Below are 17,536 nucleotides of genomic sequence, written 5' to 3'. Positions count from 1 at the left end.
GGCCTTTTTCTTTCAGAGGGGACTAAACTTTGCTGCCAGCAGCTCATGTAGGCAGAATTTGACCTGAATTGAGTTGGCCTCTGCGCTCACAGGCTGGTGACAACGTACGGGAACAAAGACTGAACCTGGAATGAGGAGGTGAATGACCAGTAGGACTCCCGAGGAAATGCTGAAATAGGAATGGTTATTTTAACAGCAAAATTGGTGGCAGCAGTAAGAGGATATAAGGAGCTCTTGATACAAAAGAAAAAACTTGTTCACGTCCCGAATTTCCCGAGTGAGTCCCTCTCCCCAGTGCCTGGATGCGTCTCTGCAGCCACCCCCACCCTGTGAGGGACCCCAAAGGGCAAAAGTAGCTTTTCCAGAAAAACAAAGCGTGTGCAGTGGCCAAAGGGAAAACATATCATTTGATATTGCAGGCACCACTTTGCCACTGAGGAGGAAACTGAATCGGGGAAAGTGAAATAACTTGCCCGAAGCCACCAACAGACCTGGGAACTAAACTCTAGCCTCCTTCATGTGCCAAATCCTGCAGCAGAGGCTCACAAGGTCTAACCAAATTGCCTTTTATCTGTGTACCTGGTAAATGGGAGTGGGAGGAATGTCTGCATATCAAATCAGGGGGTTTTGTCCGTCTCGAAATTCCAGGTTTTCAGATCCAGGAACCAACTGACACCTGGAGCATATAAACTGCCTTTTTGGTGTGGTGAGGACAGGCCTGCAGGTCCAAACACAGACGTGCCAGCCAAGCTAGTCCAAACAGAGGCACTGGGATCTGCTGTGAGAGTGTCCAGAGCCTGGAGGGAGGCAACTGCCTGGGGAGGCACTCCTGGGGCAGTGCTTGTTTACCACTGCTCCTTTTGGCTCGGGGCTGTCTAGTCCAAAGACACCACGGTGGTGGTGGGGCTGCAAATTCCATGGAAAAGATATTTTCCAACAGAATGCTCTGAACAGAAATCCTGAGGTGTGCAGATCCTTATATATACTTATGACAGTTTTCTAGGGAGAAGTGCAAGCTAACTCCATCAGTGCCTTTGAGCCTTGACTTGTTAATTGGCATTACTTCTAATTCCCAGCTATATTTTAAGGTATGAACCTAAGGAATTTTAAAGTCATTATGTGGGTGAGGGACTGATAAAAATAAATCCTTCAGGTTTGAAAGTGGCAGAGAGGGAATAAAAGGTGTTAAGGAATCCAGGAGTTTTCAGCCAATTGGTTCAAAAAAGCATCCGGGTGGACTGCAGCTCCTAGAGAAAGGTCACTGATACTACTCTGGATACCTCTTTTTATGAACTTTATGCATCACATAAAATACATTTAAAGCAGTTTAATTTAACAGTCTAATTAGTCATGGTTTTTTCATCTTGTCTATTTAACTATACATGGAACAAAGAGAAAGACACAGGGCCAAATTTGGAGCTGGCACAAATCAGCTCTGCAAGTCCAGGAAGCCATTCCTGCTCATCCAGGGCTGAATACGGACGCTGGCCAAATTTGTCCCTGGAGGTGACACCTCTTGTGTCTGGAGACTTGAATTTGGCTGCCAGGAATTAACTCTCCGCAGAGCAAGTCCTTGGGTCTCAGTGTTCAGAGCTTGAGCCAGGCGAGATGAAAGGTGGGTTGAACACTCAGCAGAAATGGCTTAAAGATTCAACATAGCTTGGAATAAAACTCTTCTGTGTGTTGGCTTCACAGAGGCTCCTGCATGCACTTCCCTTCACCTCAGCCAGCGTAATTCACTCCCAATTTCACTTTAAATTTCAGCACATTCATATAATCTCATGATCTCCAGCACAGAGCAGTCACATGAGCGCAGGTGAACTGGAAAAGAGTGTCTCTCCACTGCCTTTGATGTGGCCTCACTGGTTATGCCATTGCACAAAGTCGGCCTTGCCCTTCAGCTCATGCACAGAAACCCTCAGCACTAACCAGGCCTTGATGCAGGGATGTGGATCGATCCACGTTTACCAAGGTGAAGTTTCTGTGCAGATCTCCAGCTCATAAAGCCTTAGGCCAGCTAAAGCCTAGACCTCCAAGTCCAGGGCTGTATCGTGGTATTTGGGAGGGTTATGATCCCACTGCTGGCTTTCACTAATGAAACAAATTATTTTTCAAATGTTCTGGATTCCAGCAGAAATCTCTCTCCCACCAGTCAACGTGTTTGTTTTGCGATGTCCTTTCACAAGAGCATGTACTGGGGCAGGTTGGCACTGATGCTGGCAGGCACCTGGAGGGCCATAGGAGAAGGCCGAGGTATCTTGGCCACATGTCACCCCAACCCTGAGGGAAACGAGACCCTTCTAATGGCTCTTTTCAAAGTTCCTGCAAGGTACCATTTCCCCAGCCAAAAATAACTGCAACAAACAATATCAGCACAATAAAGACATTCAAATATATCTTAAACCACCTAATAATTAACCACGCTCAATTAGTCTCCAGGGTTTTCTGTGCTGCTGTGTGGTCTCCCTGGAGGCACCACCAGCACCACAGCGGTGAGTTAATGAGTTCTGGTTGTGTCTTGTCCGCACGCTCAGCTGCCTCACCGTGCTCTGCCTCTGGCCTCATGCTCCTAGGAAGAACACCCACTTCAGAGGACTTTCTTTCTCCCTTTTCCTGCTGGAAGCTGATGAAAGGCTGGGTCGTCCCCTGTAATGCGTTTAGCAGGGCTCTGCAGGGCCAGGTGAGTTCAGGGCTCATCAGGGTGCTACCCCATGCCTCTTCCTGGGCATCCTGAGCTTGCCTGTTTGGGTTGCAGGGTGAGGGGTCCCCACATCTGCCACATAAAGACCAGGTCTCTCTTTAGACAATGTAGTTTCAAGAATGTGGATTAATTCTCTCTTTGGTGAGATCTGCAGACATTAGTGCTTCCTGCCAGATCTGGCATCTGTATAAGTTACTCCTTTTTTTTTCTGAAATTTGGTGTCACCGGACCGTCAGGACTTACAGCAGATCTTTTTCTTACCTTTAATTCATGCTTCGTGTAGCTTTTGCATGGCAATACACTCTTCCCAAAGTTTTTTAAAGCTCTGATTATATTTTTTATCCCTCTTGTCTTCAGGTTCAGCCAGCACCTGTGCAGACCCTGTGTCTCTACACGAAATTGCATTTTCCTGTGAAATGCTGCACAATCCCAATGGCGCTGCAAGAGTCCCCAGAGTGAATCATGAGCATGAAGGAAGGGACCCTGAGGACATACCAACACACTGGGCATTAGCCCAGCTTCCAAGTGCACCTCTCTGTTAGGTAATGGAAAATGTTCTCTTATTTCCCATCTATATAAACACCTGTATGACAGGTGAGGCCTGCCATCAGCTCCTTCAGCTCTGCTCTGCTGGGAGCTTCCATCTTTCACTTTTCCACTTCCTTATTGTACCTGGGGTATTTTTTTCCATAACACCACTGGGGTTGGCCCCACGCTGACTTGTGCACCATTGCTGGACTCACAGCCACAAAGTGTTCTTTTCTTCTCGTGGATGAGTCCACCCACACCCAGAGGCACCAGCAGTGGCTCAGAGCCAGCACTGTTGCTGCCACCATTTTGCTTCCCCCACGCTCCACATCCCTGTCCTGCGTAATTTCCCACAGTGGATGGACACTTTATTGCACCATTTTCTGCAGAGTCCCAATTTCACTGCCTCATGCTGTCCCCGGCTGGGGGCTGTTTTCTTGCAGTACTTTGCATGAAGCTTCTCACAGTGCTGCTTTCCAGGAATTCTGTTCTGGACACGATGAATTCCTCAGCGTGGCAAATTTTAATTGTTTTATCAAGGATTTTTTTTTTCCCTGAGTTTTCCAATCTCTTTCCCTGGTGTTTTGCCTCAAATCCCAGCCATAATATGTTTCTTCTAATACGGGATTCCAACCTGACAGTTGTAAGATTGGCCCTGCCACCACAGGTTACAAAATCTGGAGTTTGCACCATGTTATCTTTTTCCATGGAAAATAAGACATTGGCATATGGCATCTCTCAAGAGAGTGGAGGCTGAGAGTGGAAGGCCAAGAAAGTGGAGGGTAAGAGATTTGGAGGCCACTAATAGGAGCTGAGAGAAGCCAAAAGTGGGAAGCCCAAAGAATGGAGGCTGAAGGACACCATAATCTTCTCTCTGGCCATGCCCTTGCAGTTTTTTCCCTACATTTCCTCAGTTTCCCCTCAGTGGCCACTGGCCTGCATTTGTGTGTGATCCCCCACAGCTGAGGTGAGGGCAGGAGCTGCCTCAGCCTGCTCACTACAGCTCCAGACTCGGAGCAGGGCCCTTGGCTCCCAGAGGATCATAGCCCTTGAATTGTGTCTAATCAGGCAGCATCTGAGATTAATTGGGAGGGCTTTCCTCTACCCACCCACAGAGATAAATGCAGAGGAGCCAATTTGGTAATTGCCTTGGGTCCTGGTGTGTTTCTGAGTTGTTCCCGGGCCAGGATAAGGTTGGGTGAGGGAATATTTGCAGAGACACGAATGGAGCATTTACTGTGAGCCCAACTCATAAAGATGCCATGGTGCCTTTATGGGGCAGAGCCAGAGATGAACAGCATGATGTTATAAGTAAGACAGAGGATAGACTCCCTCTTGCTTTCAAACAGCTCTGAATCCTGCTCTTGGGGTTTCCTACATCTCTCTTGAACCAGAAAGAAGGGGGCAACCATTTTCACCATCCCCACTGAAGTGGCTGTATCTCAGAAGTAATATTGTGAGGACTCAGCTGACAATGCCATCACCCAAAGGTGATGTGCTCCTGTTTTGGGGTGACCAAGCTGTAGCTTTGCCAGGATGGTGCAGGACATATCTTGCTGTGTCATCCAAGATGTTGGGCCATAAAGACGTATAAAGGATGGGGTGGGAGCAGATTGGTGCTTTACTGGCTGTGGGTTGGTAGAGAAGGCACCTGTTAGTGGCCATTAAAAACTCCCATGTTCTGCTAATCTGTGCTCGTAAAAAGGCCATCTGCTAATGCTCAAAGGTCATTAAGTTACCAGCTCTGTTTACTCCTCCTGCTCTGCTGGGCCAAGTCTTTCTCTGAAAGGAGGGCTTAAATGGTTATTAGGGTGGCGCCTGCTCACGCTGCCGAGTGGTTCAGGATCTGTCAGTTTTTTCATTAGAAACCCGGACTTTCAGGGCTTTTTAAACTTGGCCATTAAAGCATTTGCTTCTCTCTGCCTGGCTGCACTTTGGAGAGGGAAGTTTTGCGTTGGACAGGTTTGTGATGAAACTGTTTATTGTCTTTATTTTTTCCTTATGAGAAACAGAGGAAAAGCATAGAAAACAGAAGCCCCCTTTACATGCAGCTCTAGGGGCTGTGCTGGGTGTTGGTTTTGGGGTTACAGGAGGCGGCAGTGTGGTCTGCCCATATAAATGACACTGTCCCCAAACAGGCAGCGTTTGTGTCTCACACGGTCCCAGCACTATGGGTGGCTTAGGGAAGAAGCTGAGGCCTGGACTTTGAGTTGCCTTGATTTCATACGTTTTAGTCAAACCTTTAAGGTTACATTAACATAGTTGTCTTGTGGTTAAATGGAACTATCAAAAACTTTGATAATTCTTTTTTCCTTCTGAGACTTCCCAGCGATAAAATAAGACGTAGCTGCTCAAGTTTTTATCCTTCATTTCTGATAATGATGGTGTCTGTCTCATAAAAACCTGCCTTTTATCTTCCCCAATTAGCTGAGTTGCTGCACCCTTGTGCTGGGAAGTTCTGAGTGCAGTCAAAGCACCCCCTCTCCAGCTCCATGGGGCCAAGCCATCCACAGCACCCACCCTCCCGTCCCCGCTCCCATCGGCACCGGTTTAATCTTTTGCTTCCTGCATAGCATAAAGAAGAAACCTGGGTCAATGAATAATGAAAGCTCATTCAAAACCTGGACTCTTAGAGTTTGGTCTCTGCTGCTTTTTATTTTAAGTGGAACTTCTTTCACAGATCTCTTAGTTTTTTTTTTTCTTGGTTAATGCATTCAGGCTTTCTCCTGTGGATTTTGTGAAGTTTTTCATCCGGGATTTAGGGGAAGATGACACTGATTGTGTGATTCGCTTTTTCTTCAGATTGGTTTTATTTCTATTCTGACGGAGCTCTGAGGCCAGCTGGGGACAGGAGGGTGCTGTACTGGCCACTGTGTGTAAATAAGGAATACAGAATTCCTTGGAGAACTAAGGGTCAGCAATGGATATGAAAAATAGGGAAGGGTACAGCTCAGTTTTTTTACACAGTCTTTCCAAACCATGTTGCTGAACTTAAAAAAAAAATAATTAAAAAATAAAAAACCCCTCAGTCTTCCTAACTCAGCAGAGATGTTTTTGCCAGAACCACCTTCTCACCAGCCAGTCCTTCTTAAATCTGTAACAACCCAACAGGTAGTTAAAATAGTCTCAGCTAATTGTAACCAGGACTGCTGGCTTCTTCTGAGCTATTGTTCGGATTAGGCATCAGGGCCAAAATCTTCAGGAGGTATATTATAGACAAAGTAGTCAGTGTAAGAACTCAAAACAAGAACTACAGGCCTGGAGTTTTTAAAATTTATTATTTAGCTGCTGTAAAAGCAGGCCCCATGTCTCTGCTGTGATGTGTCTGGCTCATCGCTTGGCCCAGCTCAGTGTTGCTCTGTTGACTTCATGAGAAGAATGGGTTAAAGTATTAAAAGTTGAGGGCTTAATTCAGATTTTCTGAAAGCACAGAAGTAATAAAATTTGTACAACTTCACAACTTCATGCTAACACCAGCTTTTCCAGGAAAGTTAGTTTTTAAAACACGGCCAAGCTTGGAAGTCTCTGGGACAAGAGACTGGGGGAGAAATTATCTTGTGATAGACACAGTAAGGTATTTGGAAAGGCAATGGTGCACTGAGCAGCCATCCATCCTCAGCACCAGAGCAGTGGAAATGCCATTTTCCTTCCCCCTTGATCCCCGTGTTTGAACCAAGTACTAAAAAAAGGTGTTTCATCTTTTTGCAGTAGTCAGTACTTGAAATATTTTGGTTCCTTATAGGTAGTGACACAGTCTGTTTTGGTAGTACACATAAAAACAAACAAGGAAAGAGACAGGAAGCACAGGCAAATCCTTGGATGTAGTGTTTTGCTGAGGCTATAAAGTGGAGGAGGCAGAGATTTGCTGGGATTCTTGCTCAGCACACACGGAGCCAAATTATTGGTGAGTTTTGGAGCTGAGGGAATAAAATATTTTGCCTAGGGAAGGGTGAGGGATTTCAGTTTGCAGATATGCCTCTATTTTACTGGGTATATTTATTTGTCTATCTCTTGCTTAGGAGTGTTGGGTAGGTCTGCTCCGTAGGATTAAATCATATCCCAAACCATCCTGGCTTTGTGACAGTACAAACATTATTGGATTTAGTTCCCTTCTGCTTATCCACCTCCTGTCCTCCAAGATCCCCATTATTATTATAATAATACCCACAAAACTCCTACTCTGAGATCAGAGGGGTTTTCAAGTGCCAAAGCAATCAACAAAACATACCTGGTCCTTTTAATCTCCTTTAATCCCATCTTGTGGGACTCTCCCAATAAATGATTGCGTATCCAAAAATTCTTTCTCTGTAATGACATTTGAGTTTTAGCTCACAGTTTTCAGGACATTGTCTCAAATATGAAAGAAGATGTACTGGGGCCTTCTTACGCCATCAATAAAATAAAAGTTTGGGTTGAAAAATTGTCTTATGGAATAAAACAATAACAAAAATCCATCATTATCTATGTTTCAGAAAAGGATGGTGTTTTGTTTAGCATTTTAGTTAGAAATGATGTATGACTACATCATAAAACACTTATATTAAAAATATCTTCTCACCCTGAATTCAAAATATATATTGTACTCTCTTATCATCCAGTCATTTCAGAGTGAAAGTTAAAAATGCTTATCCTGTGGTATTAGTCACTGGTATTATATCTTATAGCTGATGCATTCTTCTAATACTTTTACTTAAAGGGGCTTTTACTTGGTGCCCATGAGAACAGACATTTATTTTGTTATTAAAATGGTGATGCCATGAGTAGTAGGTTTGTGTTATTTTGTCAAGGTTTGATCTGCCCTCTCTGTTGTTGGTTGGTTGTGGGGTTTTTGTTTGTTTTTTTGTTTTGTTGTGGTTTTATTTGGTTGGTTGGTTGTGGTTTGGTTTGGTTCGGGGTTTTTTTTTGGTGCATATATTGAAACCTACTCAATTTTAAAGAAAATCAAGTGTTAGCAGAATAAAGGGTGGCCCATGCCATGGTTCAAAGTCTTGAGGGTGTGAGCTGTTCAGGAGTTTTCACAAACCTCCCTGTACTGGGAGCAGGCAATACGACAAAAAGCAGGACTCTGCAGCATACTGGTTTGATGTTTTAGAGATGAAAAGTTTCTCCTGCCTGAGGCATAAATTTTGGCTTGAATGAAAGAGCCTAACCCTAAGGCGAAGATGCTGGCACCCAGATTCCTGTTACTGGTTTGAACCACACAGAGCGGAGTCTTCTAACTGACTTCATCTTGTCCTCAGTGAACTCCCTCACCACTAAAAAGTGAATATTGTCAGGAGAAAAAAAAAGAAAGGAGAGTTATTTTCTGGTGGCAGGTTTTTTTGGTCTGTTTCATTTGGACTCTTCTCTAAAAGAACGTGGATCCATGCAGAACATCGGCTTCTCTGAAAGCCCTAAGTTTTAAAAGGATGGGGAAAAAATCCCTTTCCTGCACATTTGATAAGAGATTGTCCCAAGCTGTGAGAGTGTGAGAATTGGGTTAAGTCAGGCTGGTCACTTTTGTGGGAAAGCAAAAACTGGGAAATCGGCAGAGTAACTAAGCAGGACACCCCTCTGGTCTGCAGAACAATTTACTGAGGGGGTGGTTAAATGACACAGATTAAGCTCATTAATGGTTCAGATATTTGCTTGGTTTACACAATGCTGTCCAGCAAATTATATTGATGCTTGACAGAATTATTGTCATTATTTATTTTGCTGTAAGCCAGATTTATAGATATTTGTAGCTTTTGTAAGACTAAACATAAGAAACATTAATAGCTTTACTAATTATATCACTGCTTTAGAGATATAGATAGTGATAAAAATGCCAAGTAAAGTGAGCTAGTAAAACATTTTAAAGAGAATTTTAAAGTGAGCTACTGATTGATGATCCCTTGGGTCAGTCTTAAGTTTTGAATGTGAGAGTGGTGCTTCCCATCAGGGCACGAGGCCTTTTGCCTCCATCAGCTCTTACAGCAGAGACGAGGAAGAACAAGGCTTGTATTGAGCGACTGATTATTAAATCACATTGCATAATCTGAAAAATATTGAAATCCTATAATAGCATAAACAGAGGCTGAACTTATCAAACGCAACAGGGTTGTTTGGTTTTTTCACCTTTTCCTTGTCCTCAACCCCTCCTGCCTGCTGGATGGTTGATCTGCACTTCTTTGTCTCTTACATGCTAAAATTGCAACCTCTTTAGAGCAGGAGCTGCCTCCTTCCTCTCTCTCATTAGAAATATGAACAGGCCCTAGCAGAGCTCTGATGAGGAATAATAATTTCATAGACGTTAAAAAATAAATAAAATCTTTAATTGGCAAGCAGAGTCTATAGAGGGCTATATACAAATTAAAGGTGTGCTTTTACACGGCTGTCAAATGAAAAATCCGTTTTCCTAACTATTGATCCTGGTTTGGCTGCGAGCACCCTTTTAAGGAGGGAGATAATGGGTGAGAAAAGAGTTAATAAATGTTCAGCCATTACTGCAAGCATGAATGGAAATCCATCATCAGTTTAAGTACTGGACGGGCTCTGGATGATAATCCAAGGCTGCTTGACCACCGCCAGTGCTACTGGAAAGAAACCTGCAGGGCTCTGGGAGGTGTGATCCTTAGGGATGTGCCTGGCTCCCTGCTTTTCTCCGATGTGCAGCACTGCAAAACCCCCAGTTTTATTTTTCTTGGGTTTAGCAATGACCTGGTTGAAAATCCCTTTAAGCCGTTGGGAAGACTGGCAGTCTCTAACGGCCTGTGGATTAGGATGGTGGCAGCGTTTCCTTGGAGTGAACAACCAGTGGGAATTTTCTCCCAGGTGCAAGAAAAAAACCAATTTTCTTTTTTTTCTTTTCCTGCCCAGCCCTCCCTTGCTCTGCAATTTCTGATTAATTGGTCTTCCTAACACACTTGTGATTAGTGTATTGTGGATGCACCCAGGTGGAGTGACTTGGGCCCCAACTCATCAATGATGACATCCCACTGCTGTTTGATGGGAAGAACACAAGGACAGTGGATTATGGGCAAACCTTTAGAGCAGACCACAATGAGCTTGTAAAAAAAGTCATGGAATGTGATCCTGAACTCACTGAAATCCTCAGAGTATGGGCTGCCTCCGTGCAGTATGACAACAGGACAAGCAAGTGACACTGGGATTTATAATCCTCATGGGGAAGTCAGAATGAGGCATCACCCCTGAGGCTGGTAGAGCTGGAAATGTTTGGCACTGGCACCCCTATGCTCACCCACCCCATGTCAGAGTCTTGGCCATGCAGAGCCACTCAAAAAACTCACAGGAACAGGCTTTGGTGGAAGATTCCTGGGGTCTCTTTCTAGGTCTGCTGTAAATATCACAGGGGCTGTTCTCCCTTTGATCCCAAACTAGAGATGAAAGGAACAATTCACACATGTTTTTGAACCATAAAAAACATGTGGCTTGACATTGGATCCAGAAACAGGTCAAGATGTAGGATAATCTTATTTTTTTCCTGAAATATTTGAACTGTCTTTTCTCACCACATTATGAAGCTGTGCCATAGCCTTAGAATATAAACAAACGAGTGTGCTGTGGGATTTAATTCTCAAAACATGGGTAAGAGGAAAAGTCTGTTTGACTTTGGTTAGCAGAACTTTCTTTTGAATATTGAAACTAAAGTTGGATCACTGTGCCACTCCCTGACTTCCTTCTTCTCTAATATAGTCATTGTTCAATTTTTGTGGGTTGTGATTATGGAGAAAAGCTTTGTGTGTTCTTCTAGCTTGGAAAATGACAAAATAACAAATGATTTTATTGAATAGTCCTACTCATTACTACTACTACTACTACTACTACTACCACTGTGTATCCTACTTTTATGAGCATGTTTTGGACCATTGCTCTCCACCTGCACCAAAGTTTGTGGACTTCCTTCGCTTCTGCTTTGCTTGCCAAGACACCTGTTCAACTTGCAGGTATTTTAAACTTCTTAGAGGCCCCAAATCTGGTCAGCTGTCCTAAAAAGATGACATCCACCAGTCTGTGAGCGGAACCCTGAGTTTACAGGTAAAATCAGAAATTGTATTTGCCTTCTGATGACCTTCAAAGGAAATTATGAAAAAATTAGGAGGGCTGAAGTGGTTCCATGGTTGCCAAGGACTACCAGTCCTGAAGTTTCAGAAGGGTAGTGACTGTCTGCACTGATGAAGATCACAGCCACGATTAGCTGTCTTGCACCAATAAGGATAAAGGCTTGGCAGCTGAGTGAAATTATGTCAGCACTAGTCAAATAATGTCAGTATTTTTTACCTCCATGCTTTTTCCCCAAAAAAGGGGATGTAGCATCTTTAATTAAATGTTATATGAATACATTCCAGATAGACCCAAACATAGGGCAACTGTGTTTCAGAAATGCTGTTTCTAGATTTAAAATGTATTTGAAATGTAATTTAAGAAAAAAGATAATGGAAAAAAAAACCCCTAAAATAACTTGAAACAAGCCAGAATATAGTAGCTCATCATTACGCTAATATATCAAACAATATGAGCTTAGCTTAATTATCCCCTTTGAGAGTTGAGAAAACTAAGCACAACCTTCAATTTACAGCTGTTTGGTGCCGGGAACCTGAATTATTATTTGAGAAGAAGGGGGGAAAAAAAGTTTATTTATTGTGACCTACACTCAGTTTTTATTCATCATGGAAAATCTGTATATTCACAAATGAGGGCTATTCATCTGCAGACTGCAGCATTCTTCAGCTGTCCGGGGCTGCATCAGCCGCACTTCTTCAGCTTTTGTGTTCATCTCGAAGCCTCTTCATCCAAATTGTTCATCATCTTGATGGCGGAGCTTTATCTTGCTCTAGTGCAGCTGCATTCCCCTTATCCAAAGTGCCGAGAGATACAAGGGAGAGGGAGAGAGCGAGAGGCAGAATAGAAAAGAGAAAAAGCAATGGCCAGTGCTCATATGAGGATAATTTGTAGTTTCTCAATAATAATATAAAAAAATAAAAAAAGGAGGACAGGCTAATTACTGGCTTAACTAGGGCAGCCTGTGGATCCTCATGTCAAAAGGACTAGCGTAATTATTTGCCATCAAAGCACATTCATATTGTGGTACAAAAGAAGGGCCTTTCGCAAATGGATCTCACTAATAAACAGGGCTGAGAGGAGCATTATGTGTCTTCCTGGATGCAAGCGCATTAACACAGTGACATGGAGCATAACTCTCAGCCTGGCAAGGGGGGGTGGAGAGGAAGAATGATAATTATCCCCCCTCCCCAGCTTTCCTCTCCTTTTCCTTTGTGTTGGGCTAGCAAGCTGAACGAGACCCGCTGGAAGGCCCAAGGCAGGCTATTAGTGACCTCTGAGCATTGACAAGGTGGCTACACTCTTAAAAGCCCAGCTCTCCATGTCAGGAGGGTCGCAGGAGCCCGGGAGAGGAGCTTTAAATGGTCCAGCAAACACTTCAACCTTAAAGACACCTGGAAGGTCATGACCAATTTAATGTAGATGAATCTGGCATGAAGAGGGCTCTTTTGAATCCACGGACAAAAGTTTTTAGTAGATTTTTTTTCTTTTTCTTGGGTGTTTTTTTTCCCCACATTGTTTTTTCACAGATCTTAGCATAGGGGATGCTGGAGAAAGAGCCTTGATTCTGGAGACCACTCCTGTGCTCGCTGAGCAGATGTGGTGCCAGGCGGCCTCCAAGGCTGTGGCTTTCCATGAGGAAAAGTAAACAGCTTTAGAAAGAAAGAGAAGGGACTTGGATGCACCTTCCAGGCATGTGTGGAAGCACTGATGTGTAACACATTTCAAACTTGGATATATAGCAAAACATTTGTGTGTATCTATAGGTTTATATGTGTATGCAAAGAGGACTGTTTGTTTCTGGGTTTTTTAGTACTCCAGCTACACCAGGCTGTCCCCCACCCATGCCCACTGGCAGCCCCGGTTCCTTGCCTGCCAGCCATGCATTTTGTCTGTTGGGATGGTGTCTGAGTGAGCCCATTGCTTGGGATGGGTTAAAGGGAGAGCTGCTGGGAAATGTTCAGCACCACAGTTTGGTTTTCCCAATCTCCTCCCTTAGAGCTGTACAACCTCAGCACTCAGGGGCATGAGCTGCCTTGGCTGTGCTGATTTTCCCCAGGAAATCCCTTCTGTTCCTTCTCATCCTTTCATGGAGAGGAGGCTGCAATAGGGGCATCTGTGAATAATGGGGATGAGGCACCCACCCCCAGAGCTCCACTGCTCTGGAGGAACTTAGAGGTTTACGATGTTGATTTTGCTTTGTTTTCAGAAAGAACCCTTCTTTCAGTGCTCATGTCCCAACTTCTTTTAAGTATTTGGGTTCTGTGCAGTATAACAGCTCTGCTGGCCACCAGAACAGTAAACTGGGATCGTCCTTTTTTGTGACAGCCTTGCCTGACACCACAAAACTCGGCAAGGGCAGGTGGGACGAGGGAAGGCGCCAGTCCGAGTTGGGAGCGCGTGGCACACGGTGACACGAACCCGGGTGTGCAGCCACATGTGACTGGGATGAAAGGATTTTGAAACCCTACTTGACCGTGCCACAAAGTGCTGAAAGCCAAAGTTGTTTCTTTTCCAGTGCCCTTCTAGGTCACATCTAGGTCACGTTACAGAGAAGAGCCCCTTTTCCTTGTCACAGCACTTGGGGACATCACTGTCCACGTCACCTTGATGGGCAGGAGGAGCACAGGTCTGCCCATGCCTGTTATCCCCAGGAACAGCTCATGGAGCCACTGGGCTTAGGAGAAGAGTTGCCAGATTGTCAACCTAACACACCCACCTGTGAATCAGATTTGAAAACTGAGAAAATAAGGTGGCTTTAAAAATTGAGGAATTAAACTGGTGGCAGATCTTTTTTTTTTTTTTCTTTTTTTTCTTTTTTTTTCTTTTTTTTTCTTTTTTTTCTTATTTTTCTTTTTTTTTCTTTTTTTTTCTTTTTTTCCTTTTTCTTTTTTTTCTTTTTCTTTCTTTTTTCTTTTTTTTTCTTTCTTTTTTCTTTCTTTTTTCTTTCTTTTTTCTTTCTTTTTTCTTTTTTCTTTTTTTCTTTTTTTCTTTTTTTTCTTTTTTTTCTTTTTTTTCTTTTTTTTCTTTTTTTTCTTTTTTTTTCTTTTTTTTCTTTTTTTTCTTTTTTTCTTTTTTTTTCTTTTTTTTCTTTTTTTTTTCTTTTTTTTTTCTTTCTTTCTTTTTTTTTTTTTTCTTTTCTTTTGTTCTCCCCCATTCTTCTTGCTTGGTAACTTTAGAAAGGACTTGGATGTTTTCTCCATACTTTCCTTTGCATGGAGAAAGAGTGGTAAACATGAGTTTGAAGGGGGAGAAAATAACCCAAGAGGAAGCTCTTTATTTAGCAGAGATCACAGAAACCTGATGCAACTCATGGTGAAATAGCAAACATTGATATTACAGGAGCACAGACACACTCCTACCCAGGCAGGCTTTTGGGGCTGGGCAGTGCTTCTGGGACATGACCAATGCCTGTGGCATTAAAATTTCAAATTTTTGCCCATCCAGGAGCTATACAACCCCTCAGCCCCATCATGGAATGCTGGAGGGATGGAGACCCACATGAGCAGTTGACAGCAGTGGCCCTCCACTCAGGAGACACAAAACTGCTTGTCCTCCTACATTTCCTCATCCCTGTAGCCCTACAATATTTTTTTCTTTTTCCTTCTATTTTGCTGGATGTTAGAAAATTCTGCATACAGAAAATTTTGCCTTTAGTTTATAGGAAATTGTAAACAGGGACTCAGCAGCAGACTTGAGTCCTCTGAGGTATGGATATTCTGGAGTATAAAGAACATGATTGATACCATTGAGAAATAAATACTTCTAGGAGAGGTATTAGAAAAGTTATCTTTATAAAGTTGGGAGAGTGGAGTTTTTTGTATTTTTAAATGAATCCAGGTAAACTTTCCTGGCTTAGTTGTATTCAGCCATGCCAAGGACCAAGTGCTGATATTAGCAATAAAGACAATGTTATTAGTAGCATTACATCAATGTAAAGAAGGTTATAGAGTTAGCATTTGTTAAAAAAAAATCTGTTAATGGTAACTTTTTGCCATTAACTCACTCTTTTGCACTATTTTATGCAGTGTTTATGAACCTGGTCATGTATTTCTAGTGTTGCCAAGAATAATCAAAGACAAATATAGCAGTTGCAGGATTTCTTTCCTGATGAAATCCTACTGCAGCTTCTAAACCCAGAGCTGGCCTCCAGTAAGGGACTGTGTCCTCCTGGAGTCAAAGTGTGCTGCTTGAACTTACCACATAATGCTTTCAAGGCTGCTTGTCTAAAGTGACTTAATTTGTACTGCAGGAGTAGCCTTGTACCCACAAACACGCCAAAAGCCATGGCGAGCCAGGGCAGCAGGGTTATTACTAATTTTTTATTAAAATCCCTTAGGCACACACAGAAGGCCCAAAAGCAGCTTTAATAATAGACAACATACAGCACATTTTTCTTGTATTGCCATGTAATCAAATCTAAAGCTTCTGTTCACTTTCTTTGTTTTACCTAGAGGACCAGCTTCCAATTTAGTTGTGGCCTGCACTAAACTGATTTTTCATTGTAATTAATGCCTACTTTGGCCTCAGCCACTTATACAACTTTCCATTAGAGGTTTGCAGCCATCCGCAGAGAATTTCACCAAGTTACCCTCCCGATCCTGCTACACTTGCAATTTTTGTTAAAGTGCCTTTTATTTTTCTTTTTACTTTATTATTATTTTGCAAAGAATGTTTAAATTACTGGGCCAAATAGGTTTCTTTTTCCCTTTTATTTTTCTCTTTTTTCCCCCCCCCCCTCTCTTTTTTTCTTCCCCCCTGCCTGCTGCACCTATTAAAGTGGTTGGGCAGGAGTCCAACTGGAAGGAAAGCCTTTAAGTGATTTCAGAAAGGGCTAGTGGAACTTATTTAGGCCTGGGGTCTGCTGTGGTTAATTTTCAGTCTGTGTTTTGTGCTGTCCATTTCCTCTGAAATACTACCTGGGGTTTAAGGTTCCTCAGCACAGGATGTTAATAGGCCTCTGCAAACATTCAAAAGGCAGCTTTCCCACCACTAACCTTAAAAAGATTGTGGCACTGGGCCCAGGGTCAGATTGAATAGATGAAAAAGTATATGCTGTGCTTTTGCTTGCTCCTTGGACCTTTCCCTGTTGGCTTGCCTGACATTTTCAGTGACTTTTTCTTAGTACCTTATTTTCAGCGTGCTTCCTAGAAAATTCTGCTTATTACCTTCTCCTATCCCCCAACAGCATCGCTAACTCGAGCAGCACAACAATTTGTGGCCATATCTTGCTGTCCTTTGGACTTTTCCCTTGCTGCTGCTTCCCCTGGCCCCGATGGACCAGCCGGGCCCTTCAAGTGTCCTCCACACGCCATCACCCAGGGATACCAGGATGTTCCCTGTGGATCTCTGGCGTGCCTCTCCCAAGGAGAGCAGCTCTGCTGCGAGGCCAAAGCAAAGCTAATGATCAATTATGTGCATCTCTGCTACCCTGGCTTTCCTCCCTGCGGCAAGAAACGCAGCCCTGGGAGCTCTGGGGTAGGCATGCTGGTTTTTGGGCACTGGAGCCACACAATTCCCAGTGCTTGGGTTCTGGTTCCAATGTCCTTGCCTTGCTGTGGCACTGTTCAAAAGGAGCTGGAGGGTGTGACTTGATGTGCACCCTCTTACAGGTTTTAGCACATGCACTCACCCCTCTTCTAATTGCACCTGAGAAATTAGGCAGGCCCAGTGCCAGAAGGTGCCTGGTGTCCCCTGGTCTGAGCTGGCAGCCTGGTTGTACCGGCTGGATGTGCTGGCCTGATGGGCTCTGTGCTAAGGGGCCAGTTCTGCTGCTCTTCTTTATGTGGGTGCAACTCCTCTTAGGAAAGCAATCGGATGAATTTAACTGGATTTGATTAGAGGGCTCTCTTGGGTACCATAGGTGGGTTTTACAAATGTGTCCTGGTAGACCCCTTGGGACTGGGAGAGGTAGATGGGCATTTGGGATTGCACAGGTCTGCTCTGTGGTGTTACTGTGCCAGACGTCCCAATCTGAGGGTGGGAAGAGTACAAAGCATATTTTATTAACTTTTAATTAAAATAAGCATTTATTCTATTAATTTATCAAATGCTTATTTTTATAGTGCTTATTATTTTATTAAAATAATAAGCATTTCTTTTATTATTTTTTTTAGTGGTAGCTCTTCTTTAATTGACAGGGGAGCTAAAGTAGCATTTGAGCAGAGTACATGGAGACTCCCAGATGTTCCAGGTGATGGCCACAAGCTGGGCCTTGAATCCCAAACAATGGACTTACACCCCTACCCGAGCCAGCTGCCCTTC

General features: G+C 43.5%; 1 long non-coding RNA gene across 1 annotated transcript in view; it reads left to right on the top strand.

Annotated features, from left to right (window-relative positions):
- Window positions 1–17,536, top strand: part of LOC134547805 (uncharacterized) — a 125,472-nt gene that overhangs the window by 91,808 nt on the left and 16,128 nt on the right. Inside the window, exon 2 of the long non-coding RNA XR_010079612.1 lies at window positions 3,059–3,243. This is a non-coding gene — a long non-coding RNA (uncharacterized LOC134547805). The remainder of the gene's footprint in view (window positions 1–3,058; window positions 3,244–17,536) is intronic.

The sequence above is a fragment of the Prinia subflava genome, chromosome 2 (assembly GCF_021018805.1).
Source record: "Prinia subflava isolate CZ2003 ecotype Zambia chromosome 2, Cam_Psub_1.2, whole genome shotgun sequence".
Classification (NCBI taxonomy): Eukaryota; Metazoa; Chordata; class Aves; order Passeriformes; family Cisticolidae; genus Prinia; species Prinia subflava.
The sequence above is the reverse complement of the archived record's forward strand: the minus strand, read 5'-3'. Positions and strand labels throughout refer to the sequence as shown.